General features: G+C 33.5%; 1 pseudogene; it reads right to left on the bottom strand.

The window, feature by feature from the left end:
- Positions 1-1,401: 1,401 nt before the first annotated feature.
- Positions 1,402-21,448, bottom strand: part of LOC141551171 (SNW domain-containing protein 1-like) — a 102,830-nt pseudogene continuing 82,783 nt past the window's right edge.

Below are 21,448 nucleotides of genomic sequence, written 5' to 3'. Positions count from 1 at the left end.
ACTTTTCTCTTTGTATTGGTTTGATGATAGTCAAATAAAATTAAAGTAAGCATTTTCCCCATTGCATTTAATGAATTCACTTGGTTCCGTCTACTTTTCTGACTTCTAACTTCCCTCACATTTTATGTTTACTTAGCAATGACCCTATTGTTGTCTGTGAAACCAGGAACAGGCTACCATTAAACTTTCCTTCCATTAAGTGAACAACCATTAATTTCATTACCAAAAGAGAGGACCTAATGACTGGAGAAAAAAACACTAATGGAATTTGTGTGGGGAAGAGTGTGGATTAAGTAATTAAACTTTCAACTTTATAATATTTTTCAGATAAAAGAGAAATTTTGCATTGTTATCATCTTTCCAGTTAGTGACTTTAAAAAAAAGTCTGTTTGTTAAGCATCACATACAGCCAGACTAGAAATTCTGGGGATCTTCCCCTCCTAGACATATCTTTTATCTCCATTCTTACCTAACCTTTACTCAATGGGCATTAACTCAAACAAACTAAGATCCAGAAAAAAAACACTTTAATTTGAAAAGGCCAAAGCCGCTCACTTTATCCTAGGCACGCATTTGACTCTTCTCTTGCTACCAGATTCCAGTGACTGGAGGAAAGAATAAGGCTAATGACTGTACAGTTCTGCCTCACTTAAATTCAATTCACTTGCAAGTCAAGACATTATCCTGAGTCTTCTTTGAGAAGGAAGATTGAACAACAACATAATGATAGATGGGAGAAGTGTTAAAAAAAATAGATTTGTGGGAAGATAAATATTCCAAAGTTTTAAGGAGAACTTAAGCACATTTCATAACAGAAATCAATAACAGTAAAGGACAGAAATATCATTCATAAATAATCTTTTCTCAATTTATCTATTTTTTAATATTGCATTCAAGAAAAGCTTTGGCTATATATACTCAACAAAAGGTGTTTCATTTAGTTCTATCACTTTCTTCTGCTCTTGATCTCTACTAGGTACACACATTAATGGTTCTGAATTTGGCATCAAGAAGAAGTGAAACAAGTGGGCAATAAGTCCCTAAATCACTGAGCGTTGACAACATAATTCTCTAAATTTCAACAGTGACAAGGAAGAAATATTATTTAAACAAGGATAAAGAAAAATCCCTTTAAATGAGGTCACTAAACTCAACCATTTTTCCTTATGGCAACTAAATCTATGTCATACCTTTATGACTTAATGACTCTTAATAATGTTTATAAGTGGCCTCATGATTATGTCTTCAAAATATATGAAAATCAAAAGTGCAGGTGATATAGAAAGAGTAGTCTATTAAATGCACCAGTAATGAGAAGCATTGTCTTATCTCCTAGGTTGAAGCTGAGAATCACTGAAGTCAACTGCAGAATATTCTGGGACCATATATGCAATGTATCTGTTATTGAGCTTCTCTGTTCCTCCTTCCTTTAATTCTGGCCATCTCTAAATTTGGACACATCACTAATTTACCGAGCCTTTTTATGGAAATCCAGAACAAAAATAGAAATTAAATCAAAGGAATTACTTGTCTTTATTTGTTTGTTTGCAATTTTTTTAAAGGAAGAAGCAAGCAGGTTGAACATTAGATTCCATTGCCAAACAAAATGAATAATATTAGAATTTATTGTATTTTTATCTGAATGTTTTATTTAGAATAGTTGTGCCACACAGAAGCATACTCTCACATTCAAAATTAAGGGGAGAAGGGACAAACAATAAACAAGCAGTGGACAACTCCATGATAAATCTTTATGTGCAAGATATTTCTACTATGAAATGTTAATCCCCAAAACTAATGTCATTAAAGATAAAATATTCTTAATTTCATATGACTGAGTAGTATGGAGCTTTCTTCAATGTTAGTGGAATTAGGAAAAGTAAGCTGACTGAGTGGGGAAAGAAAAATGATTATATCATACATGTCTTTGTCCAGATTTTTATAGGATTTGTGGATATTTTGAGCCGTGTCTTTGCCACTCCTCCATATTTGATCATAAACACTATAAATTTCATCTTCTCCACCAGCAAAACCAATGTCCATACCCCTAATTTCGTTGAATTCTGTTATGAGCCAGAACTCTGTACTTAAAACAAGGATTCTTACAAGGTGTTAAATCAGTGGAAGTGATGAAACAATGGTTGTCTAGTTTAACATGGTACTTAATAGTTCTCTAAATTCCGTATGATTGATTTAATCTTACAACAAATAATGGTTTCCTAGTGATATAATGATTGGTTTATACTCAGTAGTGAGCATATAAGCTGGGACAAACTCAGTTGAGGAGAGCCAGATTCACTCCCTCATCTCACACCACCATGGTGGCAGGCTCTCTCCTCCTTCTTTTCTCCACTGAGACCAAAGTCTCTCTGAGCCAGAAAAAGACTGAGAAAATGGACTGAGAGATAGATTCATTCCATCATCTACCTTTGTGATGGCTGGAGGCTTAAGCACAAGCCCTTGGACTCAGAGAGGTTCACTCCATCTCACACCGCCATGGTGGCAGGCATGGTCTCCTGTACTTCTCTCACTGAGACCAAGGCCTATCTAAAAGGCTCTCCAGAAAGCTGCCCAACCCCAGGCAAGGAGACAATAAAGAATTTGGACTTTAACACTTGGCTTTTCTTGTGGTGGTCCCTGAACTGAAAGGAAGGCTGCTCCAGGACCTCCAAAGGAGAACACTACAAAATACCCTCTGATTATATAAAATTCATTGGAAGTCTAAGGTTTGGGCACCCCAAGAGCAAGGATTTCACTGAGATCTCAATTCTTGTTTTTCTGTAGTTTTGATCTCTTATCAGGAGCTGCTCTGAAAAGATTTCTCTCATGTCATTTCTCTTTGCACCTATCATGTTTTATTTCATCTCATTCTTGATTCCCCATCTTTCACTACATGGGTCTTATTTCCAATTTATTTTCTCTCCCAAGATTTCCGGGCCATTTCTTGGAGCTTCTCATCATGTTTTTCCTTTTCCTTTTGGGGCATTTTTCTCTCCATTTGAGCCCACATCTCCACTGCCTCATGAGTCTTTCTATCAGCAATGTAGAAAGCTTTATCTAGTTTGGCAAAGTTTTATATAGAGAGATTGTCTGCAGTCCTCCCATCAGCAGCCAGATGTTTGTCTAATGGAACAATATAATTTTTTGCATTTTTCCCTGTTTGCAACACAAGGTGGAATTTTCCATTTTTGCTGCTCTTTCACAGTCACCTTTTGGCTAGGATTATGCATGACAGGTGCAGAAGGAGGAGGAGAACCATGAGGAATTTTTTTTATTAATTTTGAATCTGAGACTCCATTGGATCTTTTTTGCATTTCCATCATCTCAATAAATCTTTGCTTAGTTTCAGCATTGAAAGCAACTCCTTGCTGAGATAGTATATGGATATATGTAGCTGGAACTAGTTTATCTGCAGCTCAAGCTGGCATAGCAACAGCAACCTTCTGAGATATAGATTTCTCCAGAGCAACTCTTGTCTTTTCTGTAATCTCTTTAGTGGCTTCTCAGTCAGGACTTTTCAGGTCTGCCTCATGTACATTCATAACATTTTTTGAGAATTAGATCAATGCACTTGCTATAAATAACCTTGTCCTTTGATTATCCCTGTCAAGCAATTGCATCATATTTAATTTCCCCCGTCCTGTATCTACTTAAATTGCCAATGCATTGGACATTTTCTTTTTTCTTCCCATATCCAATGAGTATTGGGCCACATGTATTTCTCGAAAGGCATATCCATCTCCAAAATTCTCTAACAAAAGAGATAATATCCAACTTTTCTGATACATATAAAAGGGAAGATCTTTTCTTGAGGAGACTAATGGAATTTCCTTGATCTCTGGTTTTGCCCTTTTCTCAACCTCAAGATGGTCCTGAGAAAGCTGAATTGCACCAGGTAAAAAGCTGGACAGTGTTCTCTTTTGCCTTTGCTTCTCCGTATTTGAATTTTAAATGTTCATGCTGTTCTTTTTACTTAAGGTTGTAAGCCTAAAATGTAAAGAGAGTAAGAGAATGGAATTCTCACAATATTTCACAACTGCCTATTGAAAGATATTCATGAGAAAGGCAAGTTTTTGCTGTGGCAACAAACCAAGACATTTTGGGTTCCCTATATGGTTTCAGAACTACATTCACTTTTCAGTACAAGCCTGATTACTCTCCAAAAATGTCCTCTCTTTCTTATCTTGTTCTCAGTTTTATAAAGCCTGTCATTTTAGAAGGATTAGAGAACCAAGCAGAGGATTCCTTATCAGTGGTTTCCTTTTGTTTCTTAAGTGAACAGCTGCTCTGATTGTGTCATTTCCATTTTTATCACTTTTTTAGACACAATGTCCTTGATTTAAATCTCATGCACCTAATCATTCTCTGTTAATTACTGCTCAACTTTCCATTAGTAGGTCCGGAAGTAAAACCCATGTATTCTTAGAAAGTCATACTAACTCATTAAATCAGTGCTGCAAGGGCTTGCCAAACAGAATGGCACATTAGTAAATGAAACAAGACTTTATGTTGTAGAATTCATCCAAAGAAATGATCAGAACTCATTTATTTAAAGGAGAAAACTTCTCTTAATTAATCATCCCCAATAGTTTGCTCTTTTAAACATCAAAGTAAACACTCTGATGGTGATCACAGCCATATTAGAAGAAAAAAAAATGGCATTGCTGTGCATTATTTCTACTTTCATCACAATTTACTTTCAGAACTATATTAGAGCTAGGTGTTTGACAGTGTTTCTAGGAAAGCACTTATTCAGTTTTGTAGCTACAGCTGCAGGTTTAGGATTAGATATAGAGTTAAGTAGGGTTCCTAATTCTCTTAGCCCAGAATGGAAGTATTGTCATTGATTTTAAATGTAAATATAATGCATTTCAAAATTACAATGCCTTTCATTATAGGACTCATTTAAATTACTATGGAATATGTCATTAATTTGTATCTCCTCTTGAGTACTTTGATTCATGAACTTATCATGTTAGGCACTTACAAATAAAGTGCTTCAATATCTAATTTTTTTGTGTGTGTGGAAATGTTGTCCAAATATAAGTAAATTCACACCAAAATATCAATAAGAGTCAGAAAGTTACATTTTCAAGAGGGAAAAATATACACAGGACATATGTTTAAGCACAATCTGCATCAGTAATTTTCCCTCCATGTTCTTAGGTCTAAATCAACAAAAATGATCGAGCTCTGATTTGTAGACTTGTCCAATTTCTAAGATGTAAAGGCTCACACTGAATATTTAACAACATATTTTTAGTTATTTGGTGTGAGTTGTCCTTAGCACACTTCTGCCTGACATAGAAAGTATAAAGTACAACCCAGAGAAGAATGAGAGTTGGTTTTCCTGGTCCTTAAATTAAAATTCTGAAAACATTCACCCTGGGAGAGGAAGAAAAATAGAGAAAGAGGCTACAACCAGCATGTGGATTTTAAGACAAGATGGAAACTTTTGGATGAAGAATTGTAACATAATAGAGAAAGTCCAGAGTATAGATTGGAAAGGAATGAAATGTAATTTTTCATGTCACCACTGATCAGGTCTTGATTTTGATTGAGGCAAAAATTATATAATTGTTTGCTGGTCACCCCAGTATTATAAATAGAGGGGTCAAATTGAGTCAGGAAGTGGCTGTATTTATATCTTATATTAAATTCTTATTAGCTATGTGATCCCTTAAAAAGTCACATAATCTTAATTTCTACCTATAATTTTTCCCTTCTAAAAATACATTTAAATAATAGCACTTACCTCACATTGCTGTTGTGATGACCAAATTAATATATGTAATGTTGTATACTTATTTCAGTTATATCCAATTCTCCAAAACTCCATTTTGGGGAGTTTTATTGCAAAGATACTGACATTGTTTGCCATCTCCTTCTCCAAATCACTTTAAAGATGATGAACTGAGACAAACAGGGTAAGTGACTTGCATCACACAACTAGAAGTATCTGAGGGTGAATATGAACTCAGAAAGATAAGTATTACTAATTCTAAACCCAGTGATCCCTCCACTGTGCTACCTACCTGACCTATATGTAAAGCATTTTACAAAATCTTAAAATTCTATAAAAATATTACTTTTATCAGTAGTGTTACTAGCCTTTTAAGAAGGAATTAGGTAAATAAATAAAGAAAGAGAGAGGCAACATACAAATATATGTTTCCAGAAAAACCACCATAACCACTTTGTGCTTATCAGAAGACCTACCATCATTATGAAAAAAAAAAAAAAAAAAAATACAAGACTTTTAAGAGATCCTATTATATTTTGTAGGGAAGATGAGTAGAAAATACATAGCAACTAATCCTAAATCTGGCCTCAGGCACTTAACTAGCTGTGTGATCCTGGGCAAGTCACTTAACTCTGTTCCTCAGTTTCCTCAACTGACATATTATCTGGAGAAGGAAATGGAAAACCACTCCAGTATCTTTGCTAATGAAATCCCCAAAAGAGGATCAACAAAGAGAATGTGACTAGAAAATGATTGAAAATGATAAATAAAACTATAGCATTTTGGGGTAGTTCTAATTTTTAAAATATATTTTCTTATACCAAACCAAAATCTGCTTCTTTCTCACTTCCACTCTTTGTTCCTTATTTAATATAACTAAATTTTACTTTAGGAATGGTTCTCCTAGCTACCATTCTTCACTTTTACTAAAACTCAACCTTATGAGAAATTGAAGAACATTACTGTTAAGTCTATGGTTGAATTCAGTATTATTGTTAATTTCAAAGAACAGAAGAGAATTTTTTTTTTTTTTAAATGAACTGTTGACTAGGGATGAGACATTGCCAAAGATCATCTTAATATTGTTACCCAGGGCATCCTTCTCTACCAGGACAATTTTGGAAATTTTATGATTATTAACAAAGTTCCTCATTCATGAAAGAGTCAAAATGCACACATTTGAGCTCAGTGTCTTTAGACACTTCTTGACAAATCACATCATAAGAATTAGTCCCCTCTTAGATACCTCTCCTCTAATCTGGTTAAGGAATATCACTTTCTCCAGACCATTAATGCTCAATGTAGCATAATCTCTTACTTCCTTTCTGGATTTATTTCCTCTCAATCTGCACCTACTCCAGAAAGTTAGGATTTCCCCACAGGGGTCAGTTGTTACAAGTCACTACATTTACATTTCTAAGATTATAACTGACTTACTCCTACTAATACTGTAGCTCATGAGACCCAAGTGTGTATTTCCCATTGATAAACCAACCAGGATGCTTTCCTTAACTTTTTATCAAAACATAAACTAAGTGGAAGGCATAGTAAAATTAAAAATTACATAATATTCCATTCACAAACTCCTTTTAGAGATCTTATGAGACTTTGTCCCAAAGGAAAGAAGAAACAAACAAAATAATTATTGTCTTAGAAATAGACCTAGCTGTTAGGCAAGTTCTCTGCCTAGAGAGGGATAGAGTAACCTAACCAATCTCCCAGGACTAATATTTCTCACCTTAAGACCAGAAGCTAGTAGAAATAAAGCACTGAGGAGCAAGGGCTGCCTTTTTCATATATCACCAGAATGCTACCAATTAAAAGTTTCCGTAGATGATATCTGAAACTGGTCAAGTCTAGAGAATGGTCCCCTCCATCTGCAAGCCCAATGTTATAAATGTGCATATATTTTTCTGTATCTAATTATTTATTCATTGTATTTCCCCATTAGAAAGTTAATATTCAAATTAAGGGATTGTTTTTAGTTTTCTAAGTTCACAGTTTAGATCAGTACCTCCATAGTTACTCAGCTATTAAATGCTTATTGATTGATTGATAGATTGATTTAAATGTGGTTAATCTAAAGCATGTTTTTTAGGTAATTACTATAACAAATTTTCTACTTACTTAGATAGGCACTGAAGTATAAAAAAATGTTGCAAATTCATAGGATATATTAATAAATATGTCCTGAAGTCTATTTAAATATATTTTCCTGTTACCATAGTAACACATTAATATATAATAATGGCTAAAGGTGCTTTGGCAAATTAGTGAAAAAATTAGCAAAGGGGAAATACAATAAAATCAGATACTAGAGCAATAAATTAACTTTACCTCTGTTTTTTATTGCCAAGTATTTTTGGAAAGTGTTATCTTAATATTAACTATTTATTATAATATTTATGAATTATAATGAGTTTTACAGGTTTTAGAAAGTTAATGCAGTTTTATTTTAGTTGCAGAAAACTTGTTTTATATCTATTGAAAATAAAACCTTGATTCAAAATGGGGCAGGAACAGATTTTTAAATGTCTGCATATTAGAGAAGTGACAAAAAATTTAACTCTTGTTTCTCTCTTAAAAGTCTTATTCCAACATCTAGGTTTTACTAAAGAAAATCCAAAGCTGCTACAGAACAAAATCCTATCAGGTAGAAAACTGAAAGTAACCTCACAATACTTTCTTGTGCTGATCAAGAAATCTACTACTAAGAAGAAGAAAAAGATCATTAAGTTCAAATGTGAAAGCAGATGGATTTAAATTTCATCTTTTTTTTTTTTTTCCTCTAGGAATTTTAGGAATATAAATGTAGCATCAATGATGCTTATGGTGTTGATGAGAAGAACTGTGATAATTATGAAAGTGGTTTCCAAAAATTCTTTTAGAATTCAAAAGTCAATTTTAATGAAACCAGAGTATCATTACAGACAAAATAGTTCCCTGAAGTTGTTGATATGGAACATGAACCCACAAAAATCAAGATACTATTTTTATTATCTGTTGTTACACTGAATACACATATCCTCTAAATTATAAAGAATGAAAAACTTTTGAAATATAAAGATCACAAGGAACAAATCAAAATCTGTGGGAGCAAAATTAGCCATGAAGCATTATTGTCATCTTGTCTGCTCCACCAAACTTCAAAGAATAGGGAGCCAAGATGGCAGAAAAGATACATGCAAAATTGTAAGCTCCCTTCTTTCCTCATTACCAATTAGTTACATCAGCCTCAAAAATAACGCTGGACTGATAGAAAACACAGGGATTAAAAGCATGACTTACCAGCTGAAGAGAATCTGGAGTCTCTACAGAAAAGATCAGTTCCAAGGGGAGGAAGAAAAAAGGCCAGCACAGACAGTTGGGTGCTAGCACACTGTACCGATTGGGCTGGGGAGAACTCTGGGATCAGAGAAGCCACTGAGATAGAGGAACCTAACACAGGCTGTTAGCTCTTCTCTGCTTATAAAACAGCAGTTCAGAAGAGAAATCAAGCAACTTTAAAATATAAAGCCAGATCCTATAACCACCTCAATCCAGAAGTGACTTAACAGATCTTGGCATGGCTGTGAAGCCACCTTCTGCTGTCCAGGGCTTCACCTTGGGGTAGTTAAGAGCCTGAACAGCTGGGATACAGCCTGAGGCAATATCAAATCCACATAGGGCAAGGCTTAGCCTGAGGCTGTAGAACTCTAGCAGCAGTAGAATTCCCAACAAAGCAGAATTCCCAGAGAAGCAGAACACCCAGAGAAGTGGAACCTTTGAAGTAGGGACTGTGGTTTCCGGTCAGACACTTCCAATTTGATCACAGGGTCTTTTCACATCAGCTGCTGATATCCATGCCCCAGGGGACGCATTGGCCGGGTTTTGTGTCACTTATACTGTTCAGTCTTAAACCTCAGGGAAGACACTAGGACAAACAGCGGGGTCCTTCACTGGGCAACCCTCACAGCGCAGCCCTATCACCTCTGAGGCATTTCCAGGGAGGGAGAGGGGAACGTTTTCCCAGAGCTCTCTCTTATATCAGGCACAGGAGGCACTATATCCATCAGGTCTGGGAGGAAGCTGCTAAATAAGTAAATAAATAAACTTCTTACCCCAAGGGCAGAACCCATAAGATTTTTAACAATGAGTAAAAAGCTGAAGAGAACAATTGATTCCTTATACACAGAGAAAGAGTGGGTATCCAAACCCACTGAAGTTAACAGCAGAGAGTTAGCAGATAACAGTCTAAAGGGGAACGATACCTGCCTCCCATCACATAACTCTCTTCTAGAAGAGAGTATTAAAAAGTTAAGAGAGTTTGAAGAAAAATGGGAAAAGGAAAGAGAAGACAATGTCCTGAAATTTGAGTTGGAAAAAATAAAGAATTCACAGGAGATTCAGGGAAACAAAATTTGTGAATTAGAAAAGGTTTAAAAATCACAGGAAAGTAGGATTTCTGAATTGGAAACAATAAAAAAAAAGTCTCAAGAAAGTAGGATTTCTGAATTAGAAAAAGAAAATAACTCTCTAAAAAAAATTAGGGAAATGGAAAAAAATTCAATAGAGCAAAATAATTCATTTAAAAACTCAATTGGGCATATACAAAAAGAACTAAAAAATGTGAATGAAGAAAATAACTCATTAAAAATCAGGAACAAATAGAAATGAATGATGAATTGTGAACCCAAGAATCAGTCAAACAAAACAAAACAAAACAAAACAAAAAAAAAAAAAAAAAAAAAAAAGAAAAAAGAAAGCTGGAGAATAACATCAAATAATTACTGAGAAAATTTATAGACCTGGAAAATAGATCTAGGAGAGATAATCTGAAGATCATTGGACTTCCCAAAAACTATGATCAAAAAATGAGCCTAGATTATATTTTATAGGAAATCAAAGAGAACTGTCCAGAGATAATAGAAACAGAAGGGAAAATAGGCATTGAAAGAATTCATCAAACACCGTCTGAAAAAGACCCTAAAGAAAGAACTCCGTGGAATTTTGTGACTAAGCTGCAGAATTACCAAACAAAGGAAAAAAAAATATTGCAAGCAGCTAGAAAAAAGCAATTCAAATATCAAAGGGCCACAATAAGGGTCACTCAAGATCTGGCTGCCTCCACATTAAAAGATCGAAGGGCCTGGAAGCTGATATTCTGAAAGGCAAAAGATCAAGGATTGCAACCAAAAATAAACTACCCAGCAAAGTTTACCATTTTCTTCCATGGAAGAAGATGGTCATTTAATGAAACAGAGGAATTCCATTTGTTTCTAAGGAAAAAAAAAAACAGACTTAAACAAAAAATTTGATCTACATCCACAAGACTGAAGAGAAACAGAAAAAGATAAAAAGAACTCTTGAGAACTGTATCTCTGTTGTGGATATATAGAAAGTCCGCATGCATAATTCTATTTTACTGATAAAAAAAAAAAGGAGGAATAGTAAGGGAAGGGGGTAGGATCAGAAAAAGGTGAAGGAGTGATAAAAAGAGGGAAAGTACATCCCAGAAAGAGGCATAGAAAATATACCACATCTGAGGGAATTTAGAGAGGGGGAGAAACATTGTGTGAATCTTATTCTCATCAGAGTAGGCTCAAAGAATTCTCTCTCACCTCATTAAAAGGGGGAGAGGAAAAGGGAAAAAGGAAAAAAAGGGAATAAGGGAAGGGCACAAGAAAAGGGAAGGGACTTGGAAGGAGGGGGGAGGAATAGTAAAAATGGAGGGCTGCATGTCACAAGTGGGGTCTATAAATTAAATATTGGGGAAGGGGTTCAGGAGGGTCAAGGGAAAAAAAGCATAATCTGGGGATAATATGAAGGCAGGAAATACAGAATTAGTAATTTTAACTGTAAATGTGAATGGGATGAACTCTCCCATCAAACGGAGACAGATAGCAGTCTGGATCAAAAGTCAGAACCCTACAATATGTTGTTTACAGGAAACACACTTAAAGCAGGAAGATACATACAGAGTAAAGGTAAAAGGTTGGAGAAGAATCTATTATTCTTCAAGTAAAGCCAAAAAAGCATGGGTAGCCATTCTTATCTCAGATCAAGCAAAAGAGAAGTTGATCTAACTAAAAGAGATAAGGAAGGAAACTATATCCTGCTAAAAGGTAGCATAAACAATGAAGCCATATCAATATTAAACATATATGCACCAAGTGGTATAGCATATAATTTTCTAAAGGAAAAGTTAAGAGAGTTGCAAGAAGAAATAGACAGTAAAACTATAATAGTGGGAGATCTCAACCTTGCACTCTCAGATTTAGACAAATCAAACCACAAAACAAACAAGAAAGAAATTTTAAAAAGTAAATAGAACATTAGAAAAACTAGGTATGATAGACCTTTGGAGAAAACTGAATGGTGATAGAAATGAATATACTTTCTTAGCAGTTCATGGAACCTATACAAAAATTGACCATATATTAGGACATAAAGATCTCAAAATTAAATGTAGGAAGGCAGAAATAATAAATGCCTTCTTCTCAGATCACAATGCAATAAAAGCTATATTCAGTAAGAAGTTAGGGGTAAATAGACCAAAAAAGTAATTGGAAAATGAATAATCTCATCTTAAAGAATGACTGGGTGATACAGCAAATTATAGAAACAATTAATAATTTCACCCAAGACAATGACAATGATCTAAAACTCTATTATATATAAGCAGTCACCAAAACCATTTGGTATTGGCTAAGAAATATACCGGTCGATCAATGGAACAGATTAGGTACAAAGGACAAAAAAGGGTACAACTATAGCAATCTAGTATTTGATAAACCCAAAGATACCAAGAGTAGGGATAAAAATGCATTATTTGAAAAAATCTGTTGGGACAACTGGAAATTAGTATGCCAGAAATTAGATATTTAGATAATTAGATAATTAGATAATTAACACCATATACCAAGATAAGTTCAAAATGGGTCCATAACTTAGGCATAAAGAATGAGATCAAAAATAGATTAGAGGAACAGAGGATAGTCTACCTCTCAGACCTGTGGAGGAGGAAGGAATTTTTGACTAGAGAAGAATTAGAGATTATTATTGATCACAAAAGAGAAGATTTTTATTACATCAAACTTTTTAGTTTGATGAAACATAAAAGTTTCTGTACAAATAATACTAATTCAAACAAAATTATAAGAGAAGTAACAAATTGGGAAAATATTTTTATAGGTAAAGGTCTGATAAAGGTCTTATTTCCAAAATACATAGAGAATTGATCCTAATTTATAAGAAATCAAACCATTCTCCAATTGATAAATGGTTAAAGGATATTAACAGACAAATCTTAGATAATGAAATTGAAACTATATCCACTCATATGAAAGAGTGTTCCAAATCACTACTGATCAGAGAAATGCAAATTAAGACAACTCTGAGATATCACTACACACCTGTCAGATTGGCTAAGATGACAGGAACAAACAATGATGAATGTTGGAGGGGATGTGGGAAAACTGGGACACTAATACATTGTTGGTGGAGTTGTGAAATAATCTGGCCATTTTGGAGAGCAATCTGGAACTATGCCCAAAAAGTTATCAAACTGTGCACACCCTTTGATCCAGCAGTGCTACTACTGGACTTATATCTCAAAGAAATACTAAAGAGGGGAAAGGGACCTGTGTGTGCCAAAATGTTTGTAGCAACTCTTTTCATAGTGGCTAGAAATTGGAAAAATAATGGATGTCCATCAATTGGAGAATGGTTGGGTAAATTATGGTATATGAAGGCTAGGGAATATTATTGCTCTGTAAGAAATGACCAGCAGGATGAATCCCGAAAGGCTTGGAGAGACTTACATCAACTGATGCTGAGTGAAATGAGCAGAACCAGAAGATCACTATATACTTCAACAACAATACTGTATGAAGATGTATTATGATGGAAATGGATATCTTCAACATAAAGAAGATTCAACTCACTTCCAGCTGATCAATGATGGACAGAAACAACTACATCCAGAGAAGGAACACTGGGAAGTGAATGTATATTGTTAGCACTACTGTTTATCTACCCAGGTGACTTATACCTTCAGAATCCAATACTTAACGTGCAACAAGAAAATTGGATTTACACACATATATTATATCTAAGTTATACTGTTACACATGTAAAATGTATGAGATTGCCTGGGAGGGAGTAGAGGGAGGGAGGGGAAAATCTGGAAAAAATGAATACAAGGTATAATGCTATAAAAACATTACTCATGCATATATACCGTCAAAAATGTATAATTATAAAATTAATAAATAATTAATTAAATAAATAAATATTAAAAATAAATAAACTTCAAAAAATAAAAAAGCAATATTATAACTTTTCCCTAATTTATGTACTGCTTTTATTAAATATGGGATAAAATAATTCTAATTATAACATTATAACAGCAACATGTTCATTTCCTTTTTTTCTTTTTTTTTTCTGAGGCAATTGGGCTTAAGTGATTGGTTCAAAGTCACAAATAAGAAACATTAAGTGTCTGAAACCATATTTGAACTCAAGTCCTCCTGATTTCATGGCTGGTGCTTTATTCACTGTGCAGTATAGTTGCCCCAACAGTAATTTCTATATGGATTTCAGATTTACAAAGTGTTTTCATCACAGTATTTTAGATAGATGAAACATATATTTCTAGCATTCACATGAAATGAAAAATGAATATAGAACATTTGCAATGTACCAAGAGCCAAACAATTGTAAACAATAAAGATAGTTGCAAAGGCAAAGGGAACCTATTATGAAGTGTCACAAATATAATCTCAGGACCTGTGGCTATCATGACAGCAATAGCTTCAGGAGTTCTCAGTTCAAAGATGATAAAGGGGTTGTGCAATTAGTGAAAAAGAGATTACAAGGGATTTTTTGCAGGTGATTTGTGGAGGATAGTACTGTTCGACAACTCTATCACTAATAAGCAATTCTATGTCCCAGTTATAGGGAGGAGAGGAGTACTGGTACTTGAAACAGCAGATGAACAGGAAAACTTGTTGGGTAAAGATAGCATGATATATCAGAAAAAATACTGTCCAAACATTTCTCTAGATCATACCATTTTGAAAGCATTAAAAACTTGCAGATCTCTAAAGCTAGCTGTGAAAACTATAGTTCTAAAAACCTAGAAGCTCTATAGTGCCTCCCCATCCATAGGTGGGCATAGTCAAAATTAAATATAAAATTCTAAAATCAAGAAAATTATAGAAAAAAAAATAAGCAAACAAAAAACAAACAAAACTTTGATCATACAAAGTTTCTACAGTGATAGGATGTTAAATCAGAAGACAATAATTTTTAAATAGTTACAACCAAAGTCTCAAAAATAAGTGTAAATTGAACAAAAACTCAACAAGAATTCCCAGAAACATTAAAGAAATAACTAAGAGCCAAAGAAGGAAAAAAATAAATAGGAAAACAAGCGGGAGTAATTAACAAAAATTATGAAAAGACAATATGGCCCATGTAGATAAAACTCTAATCACAGGAATACATGAAGATGCCAGAAGCAGCAGTAGCATCAAAAGCTCTCAAAACCAGAGATAAGGAGATCTGGTAACTTGTTAAAAAGATTTCTGGGTATTCTCACACCTCTATTGGACAAAAGACAAGATACTGTTTGGTATCTCCATTACCTAAACCCTTTTATGGGCTATGGTTCAAGGACAGAGAGTGACATTTTTGTTTAAGAGGGAGTGGAAGCTCTGAAAGAGTCTCACTTAAGGAGTCTAAAGAATCAGATACCTGGAGAAACAGTACTAATGGAAGAAGAACCTTGAGGAGAGTAAATTTACAATTTCAAGTGATCTAGTGCTGTCCTTGGATAAAGATTAGTGTGCAAAACAAGAAAGAAGTGACTCTCACTTCTCCCTAGATCACACCACCTTTTCAAAGCACTGAATATTTCTCAAATCCCAGAACTGCTAAAAAGTTTGAAGCTTTAGATGAAATCCCTTCTTTCCTCCCCTCTCTTCCCCCCACATATTGGAAACAATGCCCAACATTAACATGAAATCTGAAATCAAGACATGGGGTGGAAAAATGAACAAAATAACAATAAAAATTACCACTGAAAAGCTAATATGGTGACAGGAGAAATAAGAAACAAGCTCAGAAGTTGATGAAATCAAATCACTTACAAGCAAAGCCTCAAAGAAAAATTGTGAATTGGCTACAAAATCTACAATATGTGCCAGAATATAAGATATGATTAAAAAAATAAGGATAAAGAAAGAAAAATATTATGAAAAGACAATTGATTACTTGAGAAAAGAAGGACTCCTTTCCAATACTGAAAAAGACAATATTTATTTTTTTCTATTTTTATTTTTTAAATATTAGCTTTTTATTTTCAAAATATATGCAAAGATAGTTTTCAACATTCACCCTTGCAAAACCTTGTGTTCCAAATTTTTCTCCCTTCCTCTCTCCCCATCGCTGCCCCTAGACAAAAAGTAATCTAATATATCTTAAACATGTGCAATTCTTCTGTTCATATTTCCACATTTATCATGCTGCACACAAAAAAAAAATCAGATAAAAAAGAGAAAAAATGAGAAAAAAACAAAAAGCAAGCAAATAACAAATGCTATTTTGCAATCCACATTCAGTCTGCATGGTTTTCTCTCTGAATACAGATCATATTGGCCTAAATCACTTCACTTTTGAAAAGAATCACAACCATTACAGCTGATAATCATACAATCTTGTTGCTGTGTACAATGTTCCCCTGATTCTACTCATTTCACTTACCACCAGTTCATGTAAGTCTCTCTGGGCCTTTCTGAAATCATCCTGTTGATGATTTCTTATACAACTATAATATTCCGTAATATTCCTATACCATAACTTATTCAGCTATTTCCTAACTGATGGCATCCACTCAGTTTTCAGGTCCTTAATACTATGAAAATGGCTGCTACAAACATTCTTGAACATATGGGTCTTTAAGCTCCCTTTGGGATACAATGCTGAGTCAAAGGATATGCACTGTTGGGCATAGTTCCAAGTTCATAAAGCAGGGATATCCTGATCTCAGAACAAGCAAAATCAAAAATAGAATGGTTGGATCAGTTCACAACTCTACCAACAATGTATTAGTATCCCAGTTTTCCCACATCCCCTCCAGCATAATAATACCCTCCAAAATAATTGACCAAATGGGAAAATAAGATACTACAAAAGTACACTGATGAAAAGAACTCTTTACAAAGCAGAACTCATCAAAGGAGAAAAAAGATACAAAAATTCTATGAAAAAATTTCTTTAAAATTACAAGTGGAAGTTAATTATATCTAGAGACCCTCATTCTTTAGGATTAGATTGTTTTATTTCCACTTAATTTTTGGCCATTTTTTCTGATTATTACATGTAATTTTTATTACATTATGAACTAAAAAGAATGATTTTCTGCCTTTCTGCATTTAATTTTGAAATTTTGTATGCCCTAATACATGATTAATATTTATGTTGGTTCCATGTACCCCTGAGAAAACAATGTATATTCCTTTGTGCCCCCATTCAATTTTCTCCCTTGGACTATCATACCTATATTTTATAAAATTATATTTAACTTCTTTCTTGTTTATTTTGTGATTTGATTTATCTAATTGCAATCTAGGAAGGTTGAGATTCCCCACTAGTATACTTTTGCTGTCTCTTTCTTCTTGCAATTTCCTTTCTATTGCTTTTGCTTGATCTGAAATCAGGATATCCCTGCTTTTTTTTTTTTTTTTTTTTTTTTTTTTTTTTAACTTCAGCTGAACCCACCAATTCTATTTTTAAAAGAGTTGTGCTCTTTTTTCATTTTGCCAAATCTGTTTTTAAGCAGTATTTTTCTTCAGTATATATTTTTTTCCTATTTGACCACATAGATATATTTTAAGGAGTTGTTTTCTTTAGTAAGCTTCTGTTTTCTTTTCCAAACTCTCCTGCAAAGGTTTTTTTTTCACCATTTTTCTACTAACTCTCTTTTAAGATATTTTGTAAAAATTTTGAATTCTTCCAAGAGAGCTTTTGAGATATAGATCAGTTCATATCCCACTTTGAGGCTTCATCTGGAAGGTATTTTTCCTTTTGTTCCTCAGAGTATAACCTCTATTCTTTCTTGTCTATATAATAGCTATCTATGGGCAGGGCTCTTTTTGCTAATTTTATTGATTTTTAAAGGTTGAGGTCTACTCCTAGGGCACAGGGGATATTGTCCCAAGCTGCCTCTAGAGGGTAAAAGTGTATCCTCACTGTCCGAAGCAGTGGTGCTGCAGGCTTCCTCTCTTGGCTAGGTATCTGGCCAAGTCCTGCCTGTTGGGCTGGGGTTAATGGGCTCAATATTTGCCTTCTACAATTGTGTTGGAAATCTCAGGGCTTGTCTGTTGATCCATCAGTCTTTTGAACCAGGACAGTTGAGTGCTGTATTTTGGCTAAGAGCCTCCCACTCTGTTCCAACTGATATACACCTTTCCTGAAATCCTTGCAAGATATCTTCTGCTGGAGTTTGTTACACTCCAATATTTGTGAGTTCTCTCACTTCAAAATTTATTCAGAGGCTTGATTTGGTGTTTATTCTGAGGGAAGCCAAGAAGAGCTCAATTAAAGTCCTGTCTACTCATTGTCCACCTAGGCTTTGCTCTTTCCCACCTTCATTTTGTAGATGAAGAAATTATTCACAATATTGGGAATCTTGGAGAAAGCATCAATTGATTTTTAAAATTCATTATATGTAAACAGGAAGAATAATTTGCTAAATGTCATAAGAGATTTATATATTGAAAGAATAAATTTCAATGTTTAACATTTAGTTATAAAAAATAAAACAATCAACATAACAAAAACAACATAAAAGAATTAGAGCTAAAATGTACTCTCAAGAACATAATTCTATTGGAAAAAAAGAAAAATGAATAAATTACTTCAAGGAAGAAGAAAAATAAATAGTTGTCTATCTCAAAAAACCTGTGTGAATCCAAGCAGAACACTTTCATTCAGATATTTATAAGTTGTATGCAAAACCATCACAAAATCACTATTTGATTCTTCATCATGTCAGAATTCACACTGGGTTTTTAAAGATAATATCAGAAAGTCATAAACTCTATTTATGTCTTCTTTTCTGAAGATACTTAAGTTATATTGACACTAAGGTTATAGTCCAAAAGTCAACCTAGTTAAGTATGGAAAAAGATGAGTCAGTAGTGGATGAGCTCTTTTGTAAAACTAACTGTGAAACAAAAAATAAAATAAAATAAAATTACTGTTACTCTTCTGTTGTCTTTCCATTTGTTCAGGAATAATTAAGTGGTGGAAAGGGAGGTAGTAGATGGTCCTTTAAATACTTTTTCATTTTGCCAAATCTGTTTTTAAGGAGTATTTTTCTTCAGTATATTAAAAATATTTTGAGTGACCTGTTTCATATAAGGAAAGAAGAAAAAGGAAGCATCAAAATCAATTTCATTATTTTGACTCTAGATAGAATTGGGATATGATATTACTGCCATAAAGTACTAAATCTTTAGAGAGTGATGGAAAAGGGAAAACAACTTTATATGGACTCAAGTGTGAATCCTTTTTTAATTATTTTTTGTATCAATCCAATCTTGTTATGTTTGACTCATTGGGAATAACAAAATATTTACAATTCAAGGTTTCATATGAATGAGGCTAATGAGTTAGTGAAATTCTGAAACATAATCAAAATGTATTGTGGATGTCAAGTAAAATTTATAATAATCAACTTTGAATGTTATCTATCCTTTCCCAATTTGAATATAGCTAATTGTAATTGTTTTTATACATGTAATTGCATTTGTCCACCAATTAACTACTACATTCTTCTATGACAAATAAATGCCTCACATTTCTTCTGTGTCTCTCAGGGAATTACAGAATGTTAAAGTTCAAAAAATAAGTAGAAATCAACTAAGGAAACAGACACTAGATTTAGCATTGTAAGGGGTCTCAATTATTATTTAGTCTTATCTCCCTTATTTCAGAGATGAAGAAACTGAAATCCTTAAAAATAAATATTTTGTTCAATGACACAGAATTAGTTAGCAACAGAGGCAAAGTTAAAAAATCTATTTCTTCTGATCACAAATCTATTCCTCTCCTTACAATACTGTGGTGAATCTTATGGGTAAATGTCTTGTTCAAGGTCATATAAGTAGTATTAAGCAGAGAGAGGAATCAAATTCAGATTTTTAACAACAGATTTTTAACAGAGAGTATAAGACATATTTTAGTCTTTCAATAAAGAAATGACTGATTACTAATGAATCCTTAAGTCAAGTTTCATATTGTATTGATACAATATTCACTTTTCAAAAAACAGCTGTGTATAACCACTCTTATATTTTTATTTTGACTGTTTAAATTTTATAATTTCAGGATATGATTATGCCCTTTTTTGCCAACCAAATATTATTCTACTTTCATGATTTTCCAAAGAGAGATCTTTCATTCATTTTTAACATTCTATGCTCAAGGCATAGAACAGTGACTAGAGAGAGAGACAGAGAATTAGAAAGACAGAGAAAAACAGAGACACAGAGACAGCGACAAAGGAAACAGAGATAGAGAAACAGAGACAAAGAGACATAGAGACAAGAAGACAGAGATGCTAAAATTTTATTAAATACTTATATTCTCTATCTTTTTGTCCATGTCTATCCACCTGTCATCTGTATATCTATCACTATGGACTAGAAACTTTTTTTATGTACAAATAATGACACATAGGTGGCAAAGTGGATAAAATATGAATGTAGAATCAAATCATAACATAGAAACTATCCATATGACCATGGGGAAGTAAATGAACCTATATGTACCTCTATATGTCCCTATATAACTATGCCTATAAAATGGGAATATGATTACTATTTACCTCCATTAACTATTGTGAGGATGAAATAAAATAATATTTATAAAGGAATATTCAAACTTTTGTGTACTATGCAAATATTAACTACTTAATACATGTTACCAAGATTGTAAAATAGTAAGCCTCTTGAAGGCAAATATTAATAAGAAGACATCACATAAAGTAAAGCCAAATATAAGCTGTTTTAAAAAAATGATATTTGAATTTAATGCACTATAAGCTCAATATCAGTTAGCAGTGTGAAGATACAGCCAAATTTGCTAATGCAATATTGGTTCATATGGGAAGGAACAGAGTTTCCAGAAAAATATAATTGTAATAATTTCTTATCACATCTCATATGTAACATTATGTTCAGTTCTACAGATCATGGTTTAATGAAGACATCACTAAACTGGAATATCCAGAGGTAGCCAGGTAAGATGGTTTAATGGTTTTGATTTCATAACTTATGAAGAATAGTTAAAGGAAGAAGGAATATTGGCATGTTAAGCCTAAGAAAGAAGGGACTCATGGAAGACATAAAAGTATATTCAAGTATTTGAAGGGATGTTATGTGTAGATAATTTTTTTTCTGGTTAACACTGGAGGACAGAAGCAGGTGCAAAGGCAGGGGTAGTTGGAAAGAGGTCTTTATGATATTTTTCTGAAGAAAATGAAAGTGGAAGAAGATAGAAAATAAAACAAAAGCAAAACTTCATAAAAGTAACATCCAAAAATGAAATGTGTTCTTTTGAGAAATAGTTTTCCCTCCTTGAAAATCTTCAAGTAGGGGTTTGATAACCATTGGCTAGGAATTTTAAAGAAAATTTTTGTGGAGCCACAAGATTCTA

This window comes from Sminthopsis crassicaudata, chromosome 1 (genome assembly GCF_048593235.1).
Source record: "Sminthopsis crassicaudata isolate SCR6 chromosome 1, ASM4859323v1, whole genome shotgun sequence".
Lineage (NCBI taxonomy): Eukaryota > Metazoa > Chordata > Mammalia > Dasyuromorphia > Dasyuridae > Sminthopsis > Sminthopsis crassicaudata.
This window is presented reverse-complemented; position numbering and strand designations above follow the sequence as displayed.